Below are 26548 nucleotides of genomic sequence, written 5' to 3'. Positions count from 1 at the left end.
ATAACATAACATAACATAACATCCTGAGGAGTGATGGGAAGCTTGGGTTGAGAATGAGTTGCACAGTGGCAACCAGATGAGCTGAAAGTGCTACAATGCTAGCTTGCATTGAGGCTTTGTCACCCTGCATTGGTTCTAATGGGGAGCTGCGCAGTCCGTATTCGAGGATGCATCATGCAGTGCTGATTCTGTTGAGCTGCGATGTGGGCCTGCATCAGGCTTGCGTCATACAGCGTCCGTTCTGCTAGAAACGCACAGAGCACCTTTAGCCCCACTTCCAAGAGCCCAAAACTGGAGGGGACAATACTTGCAGGGTTAGGACTCACAGCAGGCAGAGACCAGATGCAGGGGTCAAATGGTTGGACCCTCTCTGTCCTCAAGCCTCTGAACCGGAGGCCAGCCAACTACCCCTTGGAATCAATCTGGGGTCCTGGGTTCACAGTGCAGGTCTAGTCCTTCTTACACAGGCAACAGAGCAGCAGGGCAGCATGGCAGCAGGGCAGCAATGTAGTATGACAGCAAGGCAGTCCTTCTTGAAGCACAGCAGCACAGCAGTCCTTCTACTGAGTCTCCCACAGGTTCAGAAGTGTACTAAAGAGTTGGGTCTGAGGGTCTACTATTTATACCTGGTGTTCACTTTGAAGTAGGAAAAGCTTCTAGAGGACACCCCTACAGAGATGTTTAGAATTTCTGCCTCCCTGCACTGGCCCCAGCATGTCTAGGGGCACAAAAGACTAGTGTGAAACCCTATGTGAGTGTGCTAAGGCAGAGTCTTTGTGATGTGTAAGTGTAGTAGATCATAGCTCCGCCTCCTAAAAATTCAGAGATGGCCCATCCTGCCAACACTTATTCCCCATTTGTCTCACTGTCTGGGAGCAATGCACAAAAGTCCAACTGCGACTACACCTCGTCATGTGACACAAGATATAGGCTGCAGGCACCAAACGGTTGGAACAAGCAAAGGACAACTTCCTAAAAGTGCCATTTTCAGATTGAGACTTAAAATCCATATTTACCATTAAAGAGGGTTGTAAATTACAATTCTGTAGAGACCAAAGGTGACATTCCCACCTATTCCCAATTGAAATGTATCACTTATTAAATGTAATAAGGTAGCCCAATGGTAACCTATGGGAGGGATGGGCCTTGCAGTAGTGAAAAACAAATTCAGGAGTTTTTCACTATCAGAACATGTAACAGTTAAAAGAACATATCCAACTTTTCAAATGCACTCCACTCTGCCCTATGTGTTCCTTAGGGCCTACTCTAGGGTTGACGTAGATGTATTAAAAAGTAAGGTTTAGGCCTGGCAAAAGATTTATTTTGCCATGTCCAAATGGCACTTTTAAAACTGCAAACACAGGCTGCAGTGGCAAGTCTGAGATGCTTAAAAGGGCTTCTGAAGTGGGTGGCACAACCACTACTGCAGGCCGAATAGTAGCATTTAATTTCCAGGCCTCGGGTACAGGTAGTACCACTTTACTAGGGACTTACAGCTAAAATTAAAGGTGCTAATTTGGTGGAAGCCAATGTTATTATGATTAAAGTAGAGAGCACAAGCACTTTAGCACTGGATAGCAATGGTAAAGTGTGCAGAGTCCTATGGTTTGCAAACACATGATGATTGAAGGCATAAGTTGGAGAAAAACCATGCCACGTATGTCAGGTCCAACACTATTCAATGTAGTTATCACAAGTATGTTGAAGAATGAGTTTCATGGAGGAGTACCACTAAGGCTCCTGTCACATTTCCTCTGGTTGCCCATCTTTTCCACCCTCTCATGCCCTGAACACTTCAAGTGCAGTTTTGAAACAAGATCATATAATGCAATTATTACAGGTAGTTGAGTGAGACAGAGGGCCGGGGCAAGAAAATTGCTCAATGTGAGAGCAGTGTCAGCCAGAGAGCGGGGCAGTTCTATCTCTAAAATGTCCTTGTAGAGCAAGGTAGGATGTGAGGCTTGTATATCATAATATCAATAGCACTTTCATCATCCAGACAGACTTCTATACATCAAATCTAGAGATGACTGGCACGGCCGGGCCAACCAAAATAGCAAATACAGGTTTATAAGCTATCCAGTCACTGAGTCAGATTGAGCCACATCCTTGTGCTGACTAGTCCTGCTGCCCTAACCAATACACACAAGGGGCCCTCCAAGCCTGGGGGCCGTGGTGGAGTGCCTTTTGAAGTCCAATAGGGCTGATGCACTTCCTCGCCTGGTTGCAAAGTGCCGATCCGGGGCCGTGGGGCGGCCGAAGTTGCCGGCGGTCCCTGATGGGGTGCTTTCCCACCCATGCATGACTGGACCGCCAGTGGTAAGGGGGTCTTGGCTGGCTATCCTGCCTTGAGGGGGTCAGCTTATGCTCTCAGAGTGGATGGGCCCAGTCATGCGGCTCTAGAACCGGGGACTGGGGTCTGGGCCATGGTCCGTTTGCAGCGCTTCTCTCAGCTGCTGAAGCCCTGAGGGGTCGCCCCCGTTTTTTGCTGAAGTGGAAGGCTGCCGTGTATTATCTAGGAAAAGAGTGCCGCCCTGATGAGTTGCCTAGGGGGCCTTGTGACTCCATGGGTTTGCCCGAGCCTTCCTCCCCCCTCCCCTTCCAAAAGTAAAAGGTTTGCCTTGGTGAAGGGAACACAAAGACCCCCCACCTCCTGGAGCGCTAGCTGTTCATGGTGCCCCAAGGGCTAGTGGGTCGAGCAAGACCCTACCCTATATGATTTCTGCATGGACGGGCCCATATTACTGCGTGAATGTGGGCATAAAGACGTGGCGTTGCTAGTAGTGGAGGAAAGATTCCGGAGACCCACTCTGGCCTTTCCTCACAAATGTTGATTGCCAAGTTCTTCAACTACAGAGACACAATAATCAGTGCAGTGCGCTGGGTGAGGGACCGCCAATACCAGTCAGACTGAATAAAGGTTTTCCCAGACTACGCTCACTTGGTCCAGCAGCAACAGAGATCCTACCAGAAGGTCAAGCAACACCTCGGGCCTGTGGACTGCAATACATACTCCTCTTCTGGGGAAGTCTTAAAGTGATCCACAACCTCAGATCTTTTATCTTCGAGACCCCAAAGGCAGCCTGGACATGGGCAGTGGAGCAGCATTCCCTGTCAAACAACCCACAACCACCATGGGGGGGCGAATGTTCCTCAGGGAAACTAAGTTAAAACCAAATATCCGATGGGACACCCGAGCTCAACAAGATGGAGATGACGTGGATTTTACTCTCGGTTAGCTTCTTACTCCAAGAGGGCCGATGCCAATCAGGCCCTAGTCCTTCCCAGCGACTTATCACAGGCCGAGCTGCCCCCGTCATCACCCGGATCTGAGCTACAGCAGGCCTCTCACATCTCAGAATGACCAGACTGGCAACACTTTCTCAACTCTGTATGGTCAGCCGGTAAGGATTGGACTCAGGTTACTGAATCAATTGAACAGAAGGAGATGATGGATGGAGCACTTACATTTCTCAGACACTCACCCCCAGTCAGAGATCTAGGTTGAATCCACATCGTTCTTTAGCTCACTGCGCACCCCAGTTCAGACCCAGCCATTTGCAAATCAGTCTTGACCCTGTTCCTTATGTGAACAGTCAAGCCCGAACTGCCAAGCTAGGACTTCCCTGGACACGAATCAAGTATCCTGGGACTGATTTCAGGGTAACACCCTCCTGCAGCCTGGCTAGCTTGAATCCAGTGGCAAAGTGAGCAAGGGACCCATGTCTGGGCATACCCTTCCAACTTAGGGCAAACAAATCGAACACAAGGAGATGATGGACGGAGCAATGAAACCTTTTCAGACACTCATCCCCAGTCACAGATCTGGGTTGAATCCATCATCGTTCTTTAGCTCACTTTGCAATCCCAGTTCAGAGCCAGCCATATGCAAATCAGTCTTGACCCTGTTCCTTATGGGATCAGTCCAACCCGAACTGCCAAGCCAGGACTTCCCTGGACTGAAAACAAGCATCCTGGGACCGGTTTTGGGTAACACTCCTTGTCAGGCAGGCTAGCATGAATCCAGTGGCAAAGTGAGCAAGGGACCCATGTCTGGGCATACCCTGCCAACTTTAGGGCAAAGAAATCGAACACAAGGAGATGATGAACGGATTGCTGAAACTTTTCAGATACTCAACCCCAGTCACAGATCTGGGATGAATCCATCATTGTTATTTTGCCCACTTAGCTATAACAGTTCAGAACCAGCCATATTCCAATCAGTCTTGACCCTGTTCCTTATGGGAACAGTCCAGCCCAAACTGCCAAGCCAGGACTTCCCTGGACTGGAAACAAGCATCCTGAGACCGGTTTAAGGGTAACATCCCTCGTCAGCCAGGCTAGCTTGAACCCAGTGGCAAAGTGAGTAAGGGACCCACGTGTGGGCATACCCTGCCAACTTAGGGCAAACAAATCGAACACAAGGAGATGATGGACGGAGCGCTGAAACTTTTCAGACACTCACCCCCAGTCACAGATCTAGGTTGAATCCATCATCGTTCTTTAGCTCACTTTGCCAACCCAGTTCAGACCATGCCATATGTAAATCAGTTTTGACCCTGTTCCTTATGGGAACATTCCAGCCCGAATTGCCAAGCTAGGACTTCCCTGAACTGTAAACAAGCATCCTGGGATAGGTTACTTATTTCCCATCTAATAGATGCTTGAGGGAGGGTGACGGATGCTTCTGGGATGGAAGTATGGGGAGGAGGGGCATTTATATTGTAGGGGGGTTGGGATATCGTTACATTTGAAATATTATTTTGTTTAATTAATAGTAGTTCTTGTAAATTTATTTCACACACTGCATGACTCCATCGCACCGAACAGTCCGCATCTTCTCTTAACCCTCAAGATGGACGTCCCTGTGCTGGGTACTGCACGCACATTGAATGTTAATTGCCTCAAAAATATGGATAAAAGGAGGGCAGTATTTCAGTACTTAATGCACCACTCCCCACTTGTAGTGCTACTGCAAGAAACATACCTACAATGCAAAAACTGTTCCTCCCTACAACGAAGCAGATATACCAGAGCATATCATGCCGACTATACCCTAACATCCCTTGGGGTGACCATCCTCCTACACAAGAGCATCAAGATGCAAGTTTCGACAATTCACTGAGATGCTCTTGGCCACTTTGTGGTTATCAGTGGAGACATGGAGGGTATGCACTTGACGATAGCATCAATCTATGGCCCCCTCCCACATTGGTGAAAAGTACACTTCAAGCACTCACTGCGGTGCTGTTGCAGCCCTCCATGGGCCCGATGCTAATAAGCGATGACTTCAACTCAGTTGTGGACCCCCAGCTGGACACCAGTAACCCCTTAGCATGTAAAGATAGACATTGTGGCTTGGGCCATGTCCCTGGCCCTGGTCAACAGCTGGCACTTGCTTCGCCCTCCCACACAGGAATATACCTTTTACTCGCATTCACATTGTTCTTTCTCTCGAATAGATTATTTTTTCATGCCCTCATCATATGCCTCCACCCTAGCAGAATCTTGTGTTCTTTCATGGGCTTTGAGCGACCATGCCCCTCTACTACTCACTCTCATCTAGCCCAGATACAGAAGACCAGGGCAGTGGAGATTGAGTGCCCGGTCGCTCCTAGACCCAACATTTGACAAATTCGTCCAATCAACAAATTTCTGATTACTTCACCATCAACAAAGACACTGTAGATTCTCCCTCAGTACTATGGGAGGGACAGATAATATTGCACCAAACCGCAGCCAAAATGCACAAAAACAGGGACATCGCAGACCTGTATCATAAAATACACAAAGTGAAAGGGAATTACGGAATTCCAGACACAAAATATCTTAGAGATGAAGAGACAAGCCCTCAGACAGAAATTGCTCGACACAGTAGCCCTAGCACACCTTTTAACACAGTATAAGCTGTAGGAATCAGGGGATAAGGCTGGCAAACACTTATACTGGCTAGCGAACAGGAAACAAGTAGCCTAGCTGGTCCCATGCCTGACCATGGAGATGTGCTTCACAGTCATGACCTCCTGCCACATGCTGCAGGAATTTGCAGCCTACTATGGACACCTCTATGAGGTACACCCTGTGTCTGTGGCAAGCGGGGTAACCTGATCATTGAAGACCTGATTGTCTCCCCATCACTCAGACGGAGACAGAAGGGAGCTGGATGAACCACTGACTGCCAAAGAAATACAGGAGGCCATTCAGATGCTTACAGCCAGGGAAACTCCCTGCCCCAATTGTTTCCCACTGGCAATGTACAAAAAGCATGCATCACAGTTGATTCTACTGCTGTTAGACATGTGCAATGATGCTCTGAGCTCGGGGGAACTCCCACATGACTTAAGGGAGCCACAATCTAAGTGATCCGGAAACCGCAGCAGCTCCATGACTGGTGTGACTCGTATAGACCCATCTCCATTATTAACATAGAGACCAAGATTTTGGCCAAGGTGTTAGCCAGCCACCTGGTAAAGATGATCCAAAACGTGGTGCACATGGACTAAAATGGCTTTATGCCAGGGTGTAGCACCCGTCATTCCTCTGAGGCCTGAATAATGCAATTGCTGTGTCTGCCCACCCCACAGAGTGTAGGGCCCTCATCTAAATTGATTTAGAAAGCGCATTTAACTCTGTCCGCTGGCAATATATGTTCCAGCGACTGTATTCTAAGAACTTTGGTCCTCACTTTCTTCACTATGTCCAAGTTCTATGTACGAAAATGTGGGCAAGGGTACGAGTTAACAGAGAACTCTCCCCAACCTTTAAAACTGAACGAGGAATGAGAAAGAGTTACCGCTGTCGTCGCTCCTATGTGCCCTCTTGATTTAGCCCCTGGCTGAGTGGATCCGAAGAGATGCTCAGATCAGCGGATTCCACTGGCCCACAGACTCGATGTCAGGGTGTCAGTGTATGACGATGACCTCCTACTCTTTATCAGCAACCGCAAAACCTCTCCCCCCTGTCTGCTATGTTTGAAATTTACACAGATGCCTCTGGCCTCACTGTGATTTGGCCCAATTCCACATACATCCCTTTAACTGACCCTCAACTAGACATTCCCACACAATGGACGACTAAGCACTTAAAATACCTAGGAATGCATATTACCCTCAACAACAGGCATGGGACCTAAATATTTCCCCTTTAATAAATCAAGTATGAAAGGACATGGTTCACTGGGACAAGCTCCTGCTGAATATAGTTGGCAGGGTAGCTCTGTTCAAGATGATGGTGCTGCTCAGGCTCCTCTTTCCATTACAGAACTACCCAAACTTTAGGCCTTATTTAGATCTTTGTGGGACTACTGTTGTCCCGCTGCAGCGGGGGTCCCATATACTCCATCCAGCCGATGGCTACCCATCTACTGGATTTTGATATTGCGGCAATAGACATTGTCCCCTGGCAGCGATGGTCTTCTCTGCTGGATAATAGTACTTCATCACGGTCACTTTGGTGGGCTTGCGCCAAGCCAATTTAGATGTTCCCAGTGTCCTGGCAGTGTCCTGGTGTCCTGGTGGCAGAGTCTTGAGGGAGTGAGGCCATGGTGGTGTGGAGACAGGTAAATACTACTCATCATCATCTTACTACACATATATGCTGTGAATGTGTCACAATGTAAATGTAGGTAATGTGTCATGCCCTTTGTTTACATGTGGCATTGCACACCAACAGCATACACACACTATTGAATGTACACCCAATGGCACCACAAGCACAACACTCACAACCGCCCACACTTAATGCATATTTTTTTTAGGTGTCAATACAGATGTGTACACTTTACCATGATAAGTCGTAAGATGAACACTAACGCATGACATAAAAAATAGGTTTCAAGAGCAATGTAAACATACACGAGGCTACAGCAAATGTTAACACACGATTCGTGGTAGACAAGCGTACAATAACTTACTTTGATCCTAGCGACAACCGAGTGGATTGACGTTGTGGTCATTTTGTAGCAGCGAAGGAGGGACCAGGACGGAAGACGGAAATGAAAGTTGGAAACAGCAAAAAAGGTACTTTTTTTATTACCTATTTTGCTTTGATTCAGCCAACTTGAAGTAGGAAGTTTTCCCACCATTGTTTCCCTGACGGAAAGGCACTCGTAATTAGGCTGGTGGAAATCCTGGCTGGAATCCCTCTGACAGCTGCTCTGATGATGTCAAGCCAGGAGGGAAATGCTGGCAGAGTTGGCAGGACTTCGAAGGTCTTTTGTCCATGGACCCACCAACATCTAAATCTAGCGGGCGGACCGGCAAGTAGGCAGGCGGTGAAACCGTCAAAAAAACAATGGTGGGACCAGTACCACCAACATCTAAATCAGGACCGATATTCCACCCACCTTCTTTCGCACCCTGCAGATGGACTCCGTAAAATTCCTCTGGGAGGCAGGGCAGGCTTGCATCTCTTACTACAAATGTGTTCTGAACCCACATGATAGGGGGTTGGGGATCGCAGATATACTGGTGTTTTACTGGTTTAGCCACATGGTCCCAATGAATTATTTTCGCCGGATGAGACGGCCCCTCCATAGCTCCAGAAATCTGGGCTCTTGAAAACCATGATGAGTTCAACCTCCTCTACACCTTCAATACAGCCAGAACCCTTCCACCTGCAATACAAACATCTTTTACATGTTGGCATCATGCACTACTATGGCTCAGGTAGCATGCTGTCCCCACATCAGAAACACTGCTGTAAGTCAGGAGCTGGCTTAAGCACACAGTTGCACTCAAGGACATCCATAATATGGACAACATTGGCATATCCAAACTGGGGATGTCTGAGGGCAGCTTAATTTTCACATTTCAGCACTTAGCCAACGCTTACTCAATGCACAAGTCACAATTTAATCGATATTCACAACTGCACCATGTGCTCAAGGATTCCCTGGATACCCAGCACACACTCCAGCAATGTAATCTACTTGAGACACATGTCATGGAGTCACAAATGGGCATGAAAGTGATGCCCACATTATACCGCACCCTGGTAAATAATATACCCAACACGATGGCGACACTACAGGACAGATGGGAATGGGCTATGGGTTCCTTGGAGGAGGAGGACTGGGTGGAGGTCAGGATGTTTTCCAGAGTGCTAGAGATACCCACTAAATTGCAGCTAATTAAACTCAAATATGTGAATCATGTCTGTTAAAAATTGGGTTACTGCTTGACTGAGATGTGAGCCCTGGTGAAGCAGCAATCACAATCCTAGTCAGGATAATGCAAATGCAAACCCGAATTTAATCTGTGCTCAACCCCCTGGTAGCCTGGCACAAAGCAGTCAGGCTTAACTTGAAGGCAAGGCATAAAGTATCTGTGCAACACTTCAAACGTAAAACAGTGAAAACACCACACAGCTTAAGTTAATAAATAAAATAAGACCAAAACAACAAAAATCCAATTAGTAGAACCAGAGATATGGCAATTTTAACAATGTTATGGAAAATAGTTCTAAAAGGCTCAAAGCACCAATTGGTGACATCTGGTCGCACTGGAATGGGACAAAGTCACGAGTTCAGGTTGACTGCGATGGAGTGCAGGCTGGCTGGAGGGACCCAGTAAGGCCCACTGAACAGGGTACCTTAAATTCTAGTTTGGTTGCAGTGTTGCACTGATCTGTGTCAAAAATGCGTTGCACAGCCAAGGAGATGCGTTGGTTCTGATGCTGAGGTCCTGCAGACGGAGTTCGTGATCTGAAGTCCAGAGTCAGGGATGTGTTGTGCAGTTGGGGCGATGCATCGGTCCCAAGGAGCTTCAATGCTGCAATGAGGAGTCCATTGTCATCATGTGGGCTTGCTATTAATGATAGATGTGAGGGCCTGCCCCGAGAATGTGTCACGTAGCAGTGGTTCTGAAGCTGCTCAGGGTTGAACTGTGTAGCAGAGGAGAAGTGTCAGTTCCGCTGGATCCACAGAGGCTGGCAAAGCACCTTAAGCCCATGTCCAAGGGTCTAGGACAGGGGTGACACCACTTGGCTGAGTAGACTGATAGATTGCACAGTCCAGGTGCAGATACAAGTTTGTTGGAAGCCCTTTATGTCACTGAGGCTACAGATCAGGAAGCCAACCAACCAGCCCTGCAGTCAGTCTAGGTTATGTATGAGAGACCTGCAGGTCCAGTCCTTCTCAGCCAGGCAAGAGGGCAGTAGGCAGCGAGTCAGTACAGCAGAGCAGCAGTTCCTTCAGAGCAGCAGTCCAGCAGAGTGGCAGCCCTTTCAGCAGCACAACAGTCCTTCTTCCTGGTAGAGTATCCACAGGTCCAGAAGTGTACTGAAGTGGTGGTGTCTGAGGTCCTTTTTTTATACACAGTTATGCCTTTGAAGAAGGGAGAAACTTCTAGAGGCATGTCTTTGAAGTGCTACACAGGTGCCCTAGCTTCCTGGCTCCAAACTAGCTACTAGGGGTATGCTGCCCTTTGTGTAGAAACAGGACACATCCTACTCAGGTGAGAGCACAAGCACTTTAACACTGGTTAGCAGTGGTAAAGGTTGCAAAGTCCTAAGGACAGAAAAAATAGGAGGTCTGAAGGCAAAATGTTAGGGGGAAACCACACCAAGGATTCCAGGTCTAACAATGTCTATATCCAACACATGAAGGGCAGCTCAGATCCACAATGCCTGAGATGTCTCCAACCCATAGGCACCTTCTATCACATGATATATAAGTACCCCAACATGTAAATTTACTGGCGGAACATTTGAACCACACTATCACAATATGTGAGTAGGACAATAACACCCAAACCGAAGTTTATCTTACTGGGGCTGGTGGACGAATGGGGAGGGAGCCATTATGTGAGATCATTAGTTGCCATAGCAAAAGGGACATAGCAAAATACTGGCATTAACGCAGCCACCGCCTGTCGACGAATGGACATGTGAAATTGTGCCTTGGCGGACAAACCCATATATAAATCCTGTGGCTGCCCAGAGAAACACAAGAAGATTTGGGGTAAATTGATGACTTACATAGGCAGCCTTCCTCTTGACCGAAAATACATTATTCATGACTTTGGACACCGGAAGGGGTGGTCTTATTGTGAGTGTAGCATTGTTAATGTGTTGTTTTTGACATTGTTGTGTACGATTTTGAAAAACCCAATAAAAAGAGTGTAACAAAATGAATTAAAAATGACTGCTGGCCCAGCGGTCATCTCTGTACCTTTAAAGGAACTGCTGTCACAGTGGTTCCTTTCAGTGTACAATACCTTAGGTCAGTTTTCATGGCCATTCACCACACCTTTTCCATTCTTTAATTTTTCATCAATAAAGCCCCAAAGCAGGATTTTGGTTTTGAAAAATGAATGACTCCCACACCCAGGAATTTATCTCTCAATGTGTGCTGATGAACAGAAAAACTACATTATACCATCCACCCTAAATAGGATGGGTCGTGTAATATGCTTCCTTCAATAGCCCCTACTCTATCGGTCCGTTGGAGGAAGTTTTTCATCAATGGAGCCAAAGGAGTCTCGTTCTAAATGAATAAGCATTCGGTACCCTGTTTCATGGGGCCCTAGGATATTGGACGTAATCTTCCCCACTACCCACAAGCTAAAAGGAAGTCTGAACTTGTCAACTTAAAAATTACCACAATATAGGGGTTTTGATCGCTGTTTGTGCAGGAAGCAGCTCAGAGCATGATGCCAGCATATAGTGTGTCTAATCATCTAGCAAAAGAATTCAGGGACATATCTACTAATCTTTCACACAATGCAGGGCAGCAAGCAAAGCTGCTGTACTGCATTACATGAAAGGAGAGAACAGAAATGCTCAGAAAATTTACAAAGAAATAGAGCATTATTGCCTCGTCCTTGGGCTGGTGCACTGTCTGCAGCCTATCGCCTATGCAGGCACCCCGGCAGCAGAGAACAAGGAAGCCTGCGTTATGGGCAGGATTGCTTTTGCGCAGGAAGGTACACCTTCCTGCACATAAATGACCCTTAGAGGCATTCCCTCTTTCTATGCATGCTGCAGAATGCAGCACACATGAAAAGAAAAAATAACTGGGGAAGGCGTTACATTTCAGCACATGCCCATGTTTACATTTATTAGCTTTAGTAAATCTTGGAATGTGCTAAATTCCATGGGTGGTGCATTAGAACACCCATGCTCCACACATGAAACACATCCTGTCTTAAAATATAACTTAAAGCAGCACAAGTCACTACGTTGCATTACATTTCTTTACAAAGCCATGCAAGGCAGCACAAATCACCCCTTGTGTGATTTTGTAAATACTACTGAAGCCTTTGCATTTCCCTTGCGTCGCGTTTCTTGAAGGACAAAGCAAAGGTTTGATCAATTTCGGCCTCAGCATTTATGATGAGGCAAAATTACACCTTACAGTGACAACTAAAAAAAAGAATATCCAGCAAAATATAAAATAGGTTGTCTGTGTTACTAGTTTATCAAGCACAGTATTCAAGGTATAAAGAGACGGACTAGGAGACCTGCTGTATATTTGTCGTTGTCTGTGTACCTCAAGCAGTGCACTTGCCATTGGAATACAAAGGGATATATGAGGAGGTTTATGTCTCAAATAGTGCTATGCAGCAATACTTTCAATATTTCTCTTTGCACACCTTCTGCCATACAGAGACTTTGATTTATTTTACAGGACCTTAAATTGGTTTATCAAATATAACATAAGTCCACCATCTATTCATCAAAGTTATACGTTAATAAGAACTCAGGACAATGACGTTTGTTAAAACCAGGTGGCTGGACCGGTACATGCAGTAAGTCTCCTAGGTATCTGGAAGAAAGGGGGCATTAGAGAAGGTTCAATGAGGGTTAAACATAACAAATGGTAATGTACCACGCACTCCTATTTTATCACTAATTCTGTGGTGATATTAAATGTTCGTGGGCGAGCTGGGAGGAGTCGTCCTCTAAACCAAGACGTGAAAACAATCGCTGCAGTTACACTATCCTGTGCGGGTAGTGTCCCTCCTTAAGCACAACCAATACCATGCAAGTTCATCGCAATTCAAAGTGTGAAAGTAAATCAAAGTTCCAACCGATTTCAAGCTGAAAATGTATTCCTGGTAATTCACCAATATATTGTACTCATTGTATTCATGAGTTAATCCTAAAATCCAAGATTCAAAGGATTAAACAATCCTGCATACATCTGAAGGATGAACCCCAATGCATTTCGGGTATAATGACTACCCTTCGTCAGGGAGAGTGTTCCTAAAAACATAAAGATAGGAGAGATTCAAGCGGCCTGTTTGATCAAACTAATATAAGCTCATGCATGTGCATTATCCCAGACACGTCGCTCCTGTGTGTTAATGAAGTTATGGACCCGATAAAAGTTGAATAAATAATAATGTGTATGATCAACCAATGGACGATAGCCCAAACCGGTCGTGTCAAAACACCCTTAGAGATAACAGATCAGTATTGTTGTTATGGTGCATAATGTGGGAAAAACAAAACGGAAAGTAACACACGATGTGGCCGATTGTGTAAATAACGTTAACTCACTTCAAAAAAAGAAAGAACTGTTTACTAAATTAAAGAACAGGTAAATATGGTCAGTAAATGTGACCAAGGACAGATAATGACTCGAAGGTGAAATATATTAAAGATGGTCGCAACATTAAAAAGCTGTTGGTGAATGTAGCGAAAAACAAATTGTGAATCGGAAGTGAAACAAAATGCATTGAAAAATTGCCACCACGTTACAAGAAGCTGCCGAAAAGCCAATCCGCTGAAGTGTGAAGTTGTGAAATAAAACCAGAAAAACGGTGTAATGTGTGAAGGTAAAACAATAGAAGGCTAATGAAAAAGTAACAATAAGAGTATAAGTTGCGGGTAAAAACAGGGAATAATACCGTATGGACGAATAAACGAGAAGTGAAAAATGTGAAAAATAGGAATTAAAAGAGTGAAAAAGGGGGTATCAGGACAGTTCGAAAGAGTAGAGGCCATATTAAGAAGGGAAAGTATGTATGTATAATGCTGCTGAAGTGTAAAGTTGTAAAATAAAACAAAAAAAAGCAGTGTGATGAGCGAAAGTAAAATGACAATAAGAATATGAGTTGCGGGTAAAGGCAGGGCATGATACAGTATAAACAAATAAACGTGGAGTAAAAAATGTGAAGAATAGGAACTAATGGATGAGAATTAGAGGATAAAAGTTGAATGAAGATATAAACTGGATGAAAAGTTGATTGGAAAAACTGAATAAGGAATAGATAATTGAAGACAAGTCTGAAAGAAAAAGTCTGAATGAAACAAGGGACAGTACAAAGTCAATGTTGTTGTTTACAAAAAACAACTAAATTCAATGCGGTCATTGAGTCCGTGGGGCACCAGTGAGTTCATTCTGTTGATCCAAAAAGTCTCTCTCTGAAGAAGAAATTTGCGGTTGTCTCTTCCTTCTTTAATAGGCACTGTTTCGCATATCAGAAATCTTAGTTGACTGATGTTGTAATTGTGGTTAATGAAATGTGCTGCCACTGCTGATTTCATGTTCTTGTTGCGGATATTACTTTTATGCTCTTTGAGTCTGGTTTTGATCTTCCTCTCAGTTTTGCCTATATATGCCAGGCCACATGGGCACTTGAGCATATATACGAGATTCTTGGAATCACATGTGGCTGTTACATACAATTTGATGTTGTGACCATGTGTTGGATGTTGTGTGTAATTTCCCTTGATGATGTTATTACAATTGCCACAATTGTGGCAAGGCATAGTGGCTTTGTATATCGTGTTTAGATCATACTTTGTACGCGGTTTAAGTAATTCCATTAGATTCTTACTCCTCTCATAGGCAAACAATGGTCCGTCAGAGAAAATGTTCTTAAAATCTGGTTCAACCTGTAGCATGGGCCAATGTTTCAAGATAATTCTTTTGAAGTTAAAACTTTCAGTTGAAAACTTGGTGACCATAACTGCTCTAGATGTTGTTTTGGCGTGGTTTTCAGTGATCAGAAGCTGAGATCTTGATGTTAATGATACTCGATTTGTTGCTTTGGTGATGATTTCTTGGGGATATTCTCGATTGAGAAACCAATGCTCCATCACTGATATGTTATGTGAGAGTTGTTCAGGTTCTGAAATGATTCTTTTGATCCTGAGAAGTTGGGAATATGGTAGGTGTGTCTTAAGTGCTGGTTGATGGAAACTGGTGAAGTGCAACAGGTTGTTCCTGTCTGTATCCTTTCTGTATAGGGTAGTTTCTATATTGTTGTCTTTGATGTACACCAGAACGTCCAGGTAATTAATTTGAGACTCATGGATGTTGTATGTGAATTTGAGTCTTTCATCAACTTTATTGAGTTGGTCAATGGCATTGGTTAGAACATGTTTGGGACCGCTCCAAATGAGAAAAATGTCATCAATGTAACGGAGAAATAATACCATATGAGTCTTCCATATTTCATTGTTGATGATATTGTCTAATTCGAATTTGTGCATGAAAAGATTCGCGGAGCTGGGGGCTGCGCAATTTCCCATGGATGTACCATTGAGTTGTATAAAAAATTGATTATTGTGGGAAAAAAAACCTGTGGTATAAAGTGAAATGAAGTAGTTCCAGTAGAAAGACTTTGAAATCCTGTTCCAATTCCGATTGTAGTAAAAATAATTCAATCGCTTCTATGCCAAGATTGTGTGGTATTGAAGTGTATAAAGCCGTTACATCAATAGTACAAAAACATATCTTCATTTCACTCTGTTGAGATGTTTTGAATTTCTTTCAAAAAGTCGGTGGTGTCTCTGATGTATGTGGACATTTGTTATACTAGCGGCTGTAGATGTTTATCTAGATATTTACCCACCGGTTCATGGATGGAACCTTGGGTGGAGACAATAAGTCTCATTGGAGGGTCTAAAAGATTTTTATGAATCTTAGGTAACATCCTGATTGTAGGACATACTGGAAATTCTTGTGTGAGAAATTTTCGTTCTTTATCACCAATAGTGCCGTCACGGACTGCTTTATCGAGGATGTTTTGAAGAACTGATTGAAATTGTGCAGTGGGATTGAACTCCACTTTAGAATAGGTTGTAGTATCCTGTACATGTTCATCAGGTTTGCGGTTATAATGTGTAGTGTCCATTATGGTTAATGCTTCACCTTTGTCTGCATTGACAAATCTGATGTTTGGGTTATCACTCTCAGCCAAGTGTCTTAATAAGGCCTTGTCTTTCACAGTCAGGTTAGATTGGTTGATATTATGATGTTTAAAAATGTGTTGTAAATCACGTTTGACCAGTGTTTCATTGGTATCCAACACTTTATGGCTAACTGGAGCCATGTATGTGTTTTTCGTTTTTAAACCCGCAAGGGTGTTGTCCATCTTCTCTAAAGGTTCTGCCACAACATTGTCAAAAAAATGTCTCAATCTTAAAGTTTGCATAAACTTGTATAAACTCACTTTGACATAACCGGTTTGGGCAATCGTCCATTGGTTAATCATACACATTATTATTTATTCAACTTTTATTGCGTCCATAACTTCATTAACACACAGGAGCGACGTGTCTGGGGTAATGCACATGCATGAGCTAATATTAATTTGATCAAACAGACCGCTTGAATCTCTCCTATCTTTATGTTTTTAGGAACACTCTCCCTGACGAAGGGTAGTCGTTATACCCGAAATGCACTGGGGATCATCCTTCAGATGTATGCGGGATTGTTTAATCCTTTGAATCTTGGATTTTGGATTAACTCATGAATATAATGAGTACAATATATTGGTTAATTACCAGGAATACATTTTCAGTTTGAAATCGACTTTGATTTACTTTCACACTTTGAATTGCGATGAACTCGCATGTTATTGGTTGTGCTTAAGGAGGGACACTACCCACACAGGATAGTTAAACTGACATAATACATTTTATTATCTGTCTAGACGACGTGCTGCAGACAGAACAATTTGTTTTCAAATGGATAAGGACTCCCTTTCACACTGCAGAGTTGTGATAAGGCCCAGTATTCCAATCCTGGACTAAATCAAATAATGCTGTTCATATTAGTAATGAGAAGGTGAACTAAAAAATGTTCAGTGTGCTATCTCTAATATATGGTCGATCCTTTAAATCTGTAATCTGGTTTCAACCAGACCTTGCACACCATTCCACTGTATGGACAATACCACTTGTTAGAGGTGAATGGGCAACAATAAAACAGCCTGATTTACACTTTGTTATAGGTGAAAAATCTGTCAAAAGGTTTTGCACATTCCATTCTGCCTATTTAGAGTATAAGGGACCTCTATACACTCTAAATAGGGCAGAGTAGACATCTCTTGCTTTTTGGCCAATGTTCCTTATCCGCCAAATCCAAACCATGACATGCCATGGTAAAGTGTTTAGTTAGGTTTGAGGTATATCAAATATCTTTTATATAAAACCCTGATGTGAAATTCAATAAATACGTGAAAATCAGAGGAAAAGAAGAAAAAGGAGAGCGTGGCGGAGACTTTCAAATTTAAAACACTGAACAAATAGCAAAACATTTCAAGTTGCAAAATTTTGTTGAGGCCACAAAAAATTACAGGGGGGGAAATGTTAAGAAATAGTATAGCATTATAGCCTGGCACTGAAGGCTAAAACAGTTGTAAAAGTTTCTGTAATGAGAGAGAGGGCTGTTAGCAACTATTACAGCATGAGGCAGAAAACCTATAATTGTATTAGAACATTCCAGCTACTTGGGGTAGAATGTTCTATCTTAAAAGTGAAAAAACAAAACAATGAGCCTTGAAATGCTGAAGCTGAAGGTCTATACCAGCCTTTATTACCCCTGAACCACTCTATTTTGTCAATCATGCTATCAACATTCCAGTATTCTAATGTTAAATACAATGGGTACTATTCTCAACATGTACATTTACTCATGAGTATATTTACTACTACTCCCAGGGGTAACTCTTTTTTATTGGGCCTCATTTACAAGAAAGTGCTGCAGTGCGGCACGCCAAGCCCTTTGGCTGCGCCACACTGTGGCACTTTCAAAGCACTGGGATGCGACACATGTAATATGCTTCCTTCAATAGCCCCTACTCTATCGGTCCGTTGGAGGAAGTTTTTCATCAATGGAGCCAAAGAAGTCTCGTTCTAAATGAATAAGCATTCGGTACCCTGTTTCATGGGGCCCTAGGATATTGGACGTAATCTTCCCCACTACCCACAAGCTAAAAGGAAGTCTGAACTTGTCAACTTAAAAATTACCACAATATAGGGGTTTTGATCGCTGTTTGTGCAGGAAGCAGCTCAGAGCATGATGCCAGCATATAGTGTGTCTAATCATCTAGCAAAAGAATTCAGGGACATATCTACTAATCTTTCACGCAATGCAGGGCAGCAAGCAAAGCTGCTGTACTGCATTACATGAAAGGAGAGAACAGAAATGCTCAGAAAATTTACAAAGAAATAGAGCATTATTGCCTCGTCCTTGGGCTGGTGCACTGTCTGCAGCCTATCGCCTATGCAGGCACCCCGGCAGCAGAGAACAAGGAAGCCTGCGTTATGGGCAGGATTGCTTTTGCGCAGGAAGGTACACCTTCCTGCACATAAATGACCCTTAGAGGCATTCCCTCTTTCTATGCATGCTGCAGAATGCAGCACACATGAAAAGAAAAAATAACTGGGGAAGGCGTTACATTTCAGCACATGCCCATGTTTACATTTACTAGCTTTAGTAAATCTTGGAATGTGCTAAATTCCATGGGTGGTGCATTAGAACACCCATGCTCCACACATGAAACACATCCTGTCTTAAAATATAACTTAAAGCAGCACAAGTCACTACGTTGCATTACATTTCTTTACAAAGCCATGCAAGGCAGCACAAATCACCCCTTGTGTGATTTTGTAAATACTACTGAAGCCTTTGCATTTCCCTTGCGTCGCGTTTCTTGAAGGACAAAGCAAAGGTTTGATCAATTTCGGCCTCAGCATTTATGATGAGGCAAAATTACACCTTACAGTGACAACTAAAAAAAAGAATATCCAGCAAAATATAAAATAGGTTGTCTGTGTTACTAGTTTATCAAGCACAGTATTCAAGGTATAAAGAGACGGACTAGGAGACCTGCTGTATATTTGTCGTTGTCTGTGTACCTCAAGCAGTGCACTTGCCATTGGAATACAAAGGGATATATGAGGAGGTTTATGTCTCAAATAGTGCTATGCAGCAATACGTTCAATATTTCTCTTTGCACACCTTCTGCCATACAGAGACTTTGATTTATTTTACAGGACCTTAAATTGGTTTATCAAATATAACATAAGTCCACCATCTATTCATCAAAGTTATACGTTAATAAGAACTCAGGACAATGACGTTTGTTAAAACCAGGTGGCTGGACCGGTACATGCAGTAAGTCTCCTAGGTATCTGGAAGAAAGGGGGCATTAGAGAAGGTTCAATGAGGGTTAAACATAACAAATGGTAATGTACCACGCACTCCTATTTTATCACTAATTCTGTGGTGATATTAAATGTTCGTGGGCGAGCTGGGAGGAGTCGTCCTCTAAACCAAGACGTGAAAACAATCGCTGCAGTTACACTATCCTGTGCGGGTAGTGTCCCTCCTTAAGCACAACCAATACCATGCAAGTTCATCGCAATTCAAAGTGTGAAAGTAAATCAAAGTTCCAACCGATTTCAAGCTGAAAATGTATTCCTGGTAATTCACCAATATATTGTACTCATTGTATTCATGAGTTAATCCTAAAATCCAAGATTCAAAGGATTAAACAATCCTGCATACATCTGAAGGATGAACCCCAATGCATTTCGGGTATAATGACTACCCTTCGTCAGGGAGAGTGTTCCTAAAAACATAAAGATAGGAGAGATTCAAGCGGCCTGTTTGATCAAACTAATATAAGCTCATGCATGTGCATTTTCCCAGACACGTCGCTCCTGTGTGTTAATGAAGTTATGGACCCGATAAAAGTTGAATAAATAATAATGTGTATGATCAACCAATGGACGATAGCCCAAACCGGTCGTGTCAAAACACCCTTAGAGATAACAGATCAGTATTGTTGTTATGGTGCATAATGTGGGAAAAACAAAACGGAAAGTAACACACGATGTGGCCGATTGTGTAAATAACGTTAACTCACTTCAAAAAAAGAAAGAACTGTTTACTAAATTAAAGAACAGGTAAATATGGTCAGTAAATGTGACCAAGGACAGATAATGACTCGAAGGTGAAATATATTAAAGATGGTCGCAACATTAAAAAGCTGTTGGTGAATGTAGCGAAAAACAAATTGTGAATCGGAAGTGAAACAAAATGCATTGAAAAATTGTCACCACGTTACAAGAAGCTGCCGAAAAGCCAATCCGCTGAAGTGTGAAGTTGTGAAATAAAACCAGAAAAACGGTGTAATGTGTGAAGGTAAAACAATAGAAGGCTAATGAAAAAGTAACAATAAGAGTATAAGTTGCGGGTAAAAACAGGGAATAATACCGTATGGACGAATAAACGAGAAGTGAAAAATGTGAAAAATAGGAATTAAAAGAGTGAAAAAGGGGGTATCAGGACAGTTCGAAAGAGTAGAGGCCATATTAAGAAGGGAAAGTATGTATGTATAATGCTGCTGAAGTGTAAAGTTGTAAAATAAAACAAAAAAAAGCAGTGTGATGAGCGAAAGTAAAATGACAATAAGAATATGAGTGGCGGGTAAAGGCAGGGCATGATACAGTATAAACAAATAAACGTGGAGTAAAAAATGTGAAGAATAGGAACTAATGGATGAGAATTAGAGGATAAAAGTTGAATGAAGATATAAACTGGATGAAAAGTTGATTGGAAAAACTGAATAAGGAATAGATAATTGAAGACAAGTCTGAAAGAAAAAGTCTGAATGAAACAAGGGACAGTACAAAGTCAATGTTGTTGTTTACAAAAAACAACTAAATTCAATGCGGTCATTGAGTCCGTGGGGCACCAGTGAGTTCATTCTGTTGATCCAAAAAGTCTCTCTCTGAAGAAGAAATTTGCGGTTGTCTCTTCCTTCTTTAATAGGCACTGTTTCGCATATCAGAAATCTTAGTTGACTGATGTTGTAATTGTGGTTAATGAAATGTGCTGCCACTGCTGATTTCATGTTCTTGTTGCGGATATTACTTTTATGCTCTTTGAGTCTGGTTTTGATCTTCCTCTCAGTTTTGCCTATATATGCCAGGCCACATGGGCACTTGAGCATATATACGAGATTCTTGGAATCACATGTGGCTGTTACATACAATTTGATGTTGTGACCATGTGTTGGATGTTGTGTGTAATTTCCCTTGATGATGTTATTACAATTGCCACAATTGTGGCAAGGCATAGTGGCTTTGTATATCGTGTTTAGATCATACTTTGTACGCGGTTTAAGTAATTCCATTAGATTCTTACTCCTCTCATAGGCAAACAATGGTCCGTCAGAGAAAATGTTCTTAAAATCTGGTTCAACCTGTAGCATGGGCCAATGTTTCAAGATAATTCTTTTGAAGTTAAAACTTTCAGTTGAAAACTTGGTGACCATAACTGCTCTAGATGTTGTTTTGGCGTGGTTTTCAGTGATCAGAAGCTGAGATCTTGATGTTAATGATACTCGATTTGTTGCTTTGGTGATGATTTCTTGGGGATATTCTCGATTGAGAAACCAATGCTCCATCACTGATATGTTATGTGAGAGTTGTTCAGGTTCTGAAATGATTCTTTTGATCCTGAGAAGTTGGGAATATGGTAGGTGTGTCTTAAGTGCTGGTTGATGGAAACTGGTGAAGTGCAACAGGTTGTTCCTGTCTGTATCCTTTCTGTATAGGGTAGTTTCTATATTGTTGTCTTTGATGTACACCAGAACGTCCAGGTAATTAATTTGAGACTCATGGATGTTGTATGTGAATTTGAGTCTTTCATCAACTTTATTGAGTTGGTCAATGGCATTGGTTAGAACATGTTTGGGACCGCTCCAAATGAGAAAAATGTCATCAATGTAACGGAGAAATAATACCATATGAGTCTTCCATATTTCATTGTTGATGATATTGTCTAATTCGAATTTGTGCATGAAAAGATTCGCGGAGCTGGGGGCTGCGCAATTTCCCATGGATGTACCATTGAGTTGTATAAAAAATTGATTATTGTGGGAAAAAAAACCTGTGGTATAAAGTGAAATGAAGTAGTTCCAGTAGAAAGACTTTGAAATCCTGTTCCAATTCCGATTGTAGTAAAAATAATTCAATCGCTTCTATGCCAAGATTGTGTGGTATTGAAGTGTATAAAGCCGTTACATCAATAGTACAAAAACATATCTTCATTTCACTCTGTTGAGATGTTTTGAATTTCTTTCAAAAAGTCGGTGGTGTCTCTGATGTATGTGGACATTTGTTATACTAGCGGCTGTAGATGTTTATCTAGATATTTACCCACCGGTTCATGGATGGAACCTTGGGTGGAGACAATAAGTCTCATTGGAGGGTCTAAAAGATTTTTATGAATCTTAGGTAACATTTGAAAAATAAACTGGATGAGAGGCAATATAATGATACAAGCAGTTTCAATACAACACAGAACAAATCATGAAAGAGAGATGTGTTATTTCTTCCGTCTTTTATTGTTCTTGTTGCACTTCGCACAAAACAGTCAGCCAACGCGTTTCGCCCAAACACGGGCTTCTTCAGGGCTGAAATGGCATACAATACAAAGACTTTCTTAAGAAACACACAAAATAATCAAAGACAGACAAAATTTCTAAAATGTCAAATGTCCATGAATGAAACGCTAAAGAGGAAAAAGCGAAAGAACCACCATCTTATCCACGTGATTTAGGAAACAGAACACATTCCAGGAAAAATGTGTATATATAAAGCAAAGGAGAGAAAGACCCTACCACACCCGTGAAAAGAAAAAACTTTGGAAATTAGTGACTCTTGTTCCACGCACTCCCAATGGTAACGTGGATGCTTCAAACATAAGTGAGAGAAACAGACAAATAAAAACCTGTAGTCTAAAGTAAACATGGCTAAATCACCAATGCGTTATGTATTAAAGCTTACCAAAATTATTTAGAGCGTAGGATATTTCTTTGATGATCAGCAACAAGGAAGAGGTCAAATCCGTCAAGCTATATTAAGTAGAAAGGCCTTTCCTAAGTGAGTGACTAATATTAAGATGCCAAGAGAAAAAGTAACAAGATATGAGACAAAAAATAGTCAAAAAGAAGACATACCCAATGTATGGCGAAAATGAGACACAGCGACCTCAGAGACCCAAGGGTAAACGATCTTTGTCTGAGGTCTTAATTCTGTAAGACAAGAATATCGACTCAATGGTTGCAATTCTCATACCTCATGAGAGCAATTTAGCAACTGCAGATAATGCATTCAACCCTTCATGCTTATCCAATTAAATCATCCTAAAATATGTATCAAGCACTTCATTCGAATATCCTAAGCCCATGGTTACGCACAAACGCATTACATATCACGAGTGATACGGTTGAGACATAAAACAAAAAAGGAAAGAAAAAGGAGGAACAGAAAACTGCCCGCAATCAAAGTCGGGCTTCCCCAACGACAACGCTGGTCTAGATAAATTGCTAAACATGTTTGAAACTGATCAAAGAACCAGACACATGCATGTTCAGAACGGACATTGCGGTGACTAATTCACCAATGAACAAATAAAAAACACGAATATAAGTTTAAAAACCCGCATCAAGCAAACAAACCACTCAGTGGTACCCGTCTACTTTGTTGGCATCCACGCCACACAAACGTTATACATCAAAGACGGGGGATGTGTATACTTATGCACACACAAAAAACCCATCAGTAAGGAACCGGATATTAGAGGCTACAAGATATACACAACTCGATACCCCGTTCACGAAAGACCTACAGCGTGTCAGAGCCTAAGCTAAGTATGAGCACCCTGCATTATAAGCTCACCGTATAGTGGTATTAGCCACGTCCGAAATGGGTTGTCCAGCACAGTCCCCGTATTTCACGTCCCGTACCAGGACTGACAAGTAGTGAAGAAAGTACTTTGCCGCACAAGCGCTTTTAAAAACCTCGATCAGCGCCAAACCGTCAAAGCAGGAAGCAATAGCACTAAGACGCTTCCGGGTCAAGTTTGTATGTAATTGACATACTTCCGGTTTCACGCCCATAGCGCTTCCGGGACAAACTGATTGAGAAAGAAGAAGAACAACTAGAACGGGAATCTAAATCACTCATGTATTCACACTTCCGGTTATACGCCCGCAGTGAACGTCCATCTACTAACCCTATTTTAGTAATAGTTTTCAAACCCCAAGATCACCAAACATAGCGCTGTAGGCTAACGCCATAATCATAATGCGAATATTGGCCCTTAACTATTAATCAGCATTATAGTAGCGGGTACATGAAATTATACATTAACTAAGTGATGTACAATTTTGACTGCACGAAACTTTATTAAAACGACACACACAAAAGTCATCTAACATATAGACGACATAGGTTCATTGATAAAAGCAATTAGGCTAATATTGAAAGTACAAAGACGGCTTAATACCCAAAAAAGTAGTAGATCCCACCTATTCTTGCTTGTGAATATAGGCGTCTTCCTACCCATATTTTGATATATTGCATTGCATGTGATATTGGTTAAAACGAGTGTCAAACAAAAACAGATAACAATGGACTCTATAAAGAGAAACATTGTTATAAAGAAGGGGGGTGAATGTTTGCACTACACTCTTGACGTGGTCAAATACCACATTCACACACAATCCCCTATCTTCACTTAATTTAAAGCTGCACAGAGAAGCGTCTTATTGTGAGGAAAACTATCAGACAGAAGCAAAGCAAGAGCCACCCTCCACCAAAAAGAGGAATTAGGGTGACCAGACTTAATAAGGTGTACATGAAAAAGAGAGGAGACACAGAGAATATCGACAAGTACCTCATATTTTCAACAATGTCAATAATGGTCTGTTGTCTTTCAAATTTGAGTAGATTTGTAAAGAGCAGGAACAACTCATATCCAAAGAATATTTTTCAAAAATACATTCGGTACAACATAATCCAATGCATGTGTACTTAGAACAATCATTGGCACAGGAACACAGTACAGACTAATCACATTCAACAAAGCATACAAGAACCTTTGAGTGATTGTCACACACAGTCCAACGTGTATGTGTACAGGACCAGAAAATAGGAGACCAGACGTTATATTATTTAGGGCCATGCACTGTTTAAAGAAAATAATGTAATTCCCTATCAGCATTCAGACCCTCAATAGACGAACGCAAAGTACAGATCCATCTGGCCTCCAATTGTCTCAACCTGAGCGCCCTATCTCCACCCCTGCTGTTATTTGTGACAGTGTCAATTCCATGGAATTGGAACCGAGCCCGGTCCACACCCACTGTGCATTCATGCGAGACTAGGGCATACGAAAGGTCTCCATTTAGTACAGCTCTTCGATGTTCCTGAATTCTCATCTTAAGTTGTCTAGTAGTGCTACCCACATAGACCTTACCACAACCACAAATAATGACATAAACAACATGAGTGGTGAGACAATTAATAAAATGTACAATCCTGTGTTTAGTCTTGCTGTTATAGCTGAATGTTAGTGTTTTGTTGCATCCCAAATGGCAGATGTTACATGTGCTGCATACATAAAAACCAATAGGCTTGCTCAACCATGATTGTGGTTTGATGACCTTCTGCAGAGTGTAGCTGGGGCATAATACATCTCTAATGGTTCTGCTACGTCTAAATGTCATAGATGGTTTTTCAGTAAGCATGTTACCAATTCCTGGTGTCCCCTTAAGAAGCGCCCAATGTTTACCCAGAGATTTGAACACCTCATGATTCAAGGTTGAATAGGTAGTAATAAATGACAATCTCTGTGAGTTGTGGTCAGTCTTCTTTTTATAGCAATTTAGCATAGACTCTCTCTTGATGTTCTGTACTTTACTAACAGCGGTCTTAAGTAATTGCGCATGGTATCCTCTCCTTTTCAGTCTGTCGATAGTTTTTTTAGACTGTTCAACAAATTTGCCATCTTCACTACAATTTCTGCGAATCCGCAGAAATTCCCCATATGGGATGGCTTTCTTTGTTGAAGGGGGATGCGAGCTAGTGAAATGCAAGATGCTATTTACCGCTGTTTCTTTCCTATGTAGGGTGCTATGAATGGTATTCCCTTTGACATACAATTCCAAATCTAAGAACTGAATCCTTGTTTGGGACATTTCCAGAGTGAACCTGACATTTAGAGTGTTGTCATTAAGGAAGTTGTGATATTCTTTAAGTTCAGGCCCTGTACCCGTCCAAATAATAATGATATCATCAATGTAGCGGCCCCAGAATTGGATATGTTTGGTCCAATCTGTTGCCGCTACAGACCATGCATGGGTCCGCTCCACCCACCCCATAAAAAGGTTCGCGTATGATGGTGCAAATTTCGAACCCATAGCAGTACCCTGCTCTTGTTTATACCAGGTGGTGTTGAACATGAAGAAGTTATTATCAAGGATTAGGTCTATCATTCCTAAGATCATCA

General features: G+C 42.4%; 1 protein-coding gene across 1 annotated transcript in view; it reads right to left on the bottom strand.

Annotated features, from left to right (window-relative positions):
* The window catches only part of LOC146866403 (serum albumin-like), a 315538-nt gene that overhangs the window by 179930 nt on the left and 109060 nt on the right, over window positions 1-26548 (bottom strand). The window lies entirely within an intron of this gene.

This window comes from Triturus cristatus, chromosome 2_1 (genome assembly GCF_964204655.1).
Source record: "Triturus cristatus chromosome 2_1, aTriCri1.1, whole genome shotgun sequence".
Classification (NCBI taxonomy): Eukaryota; Metazoa; Chordata; class Amphibia; order Caudata; family Salamandridae; genus Triturus; species Triturus cristatus.
Note: the sequence above shows the minus strand (reverse complement) of the source record. Positions and strands in the feature narration are given on the sequence as shown.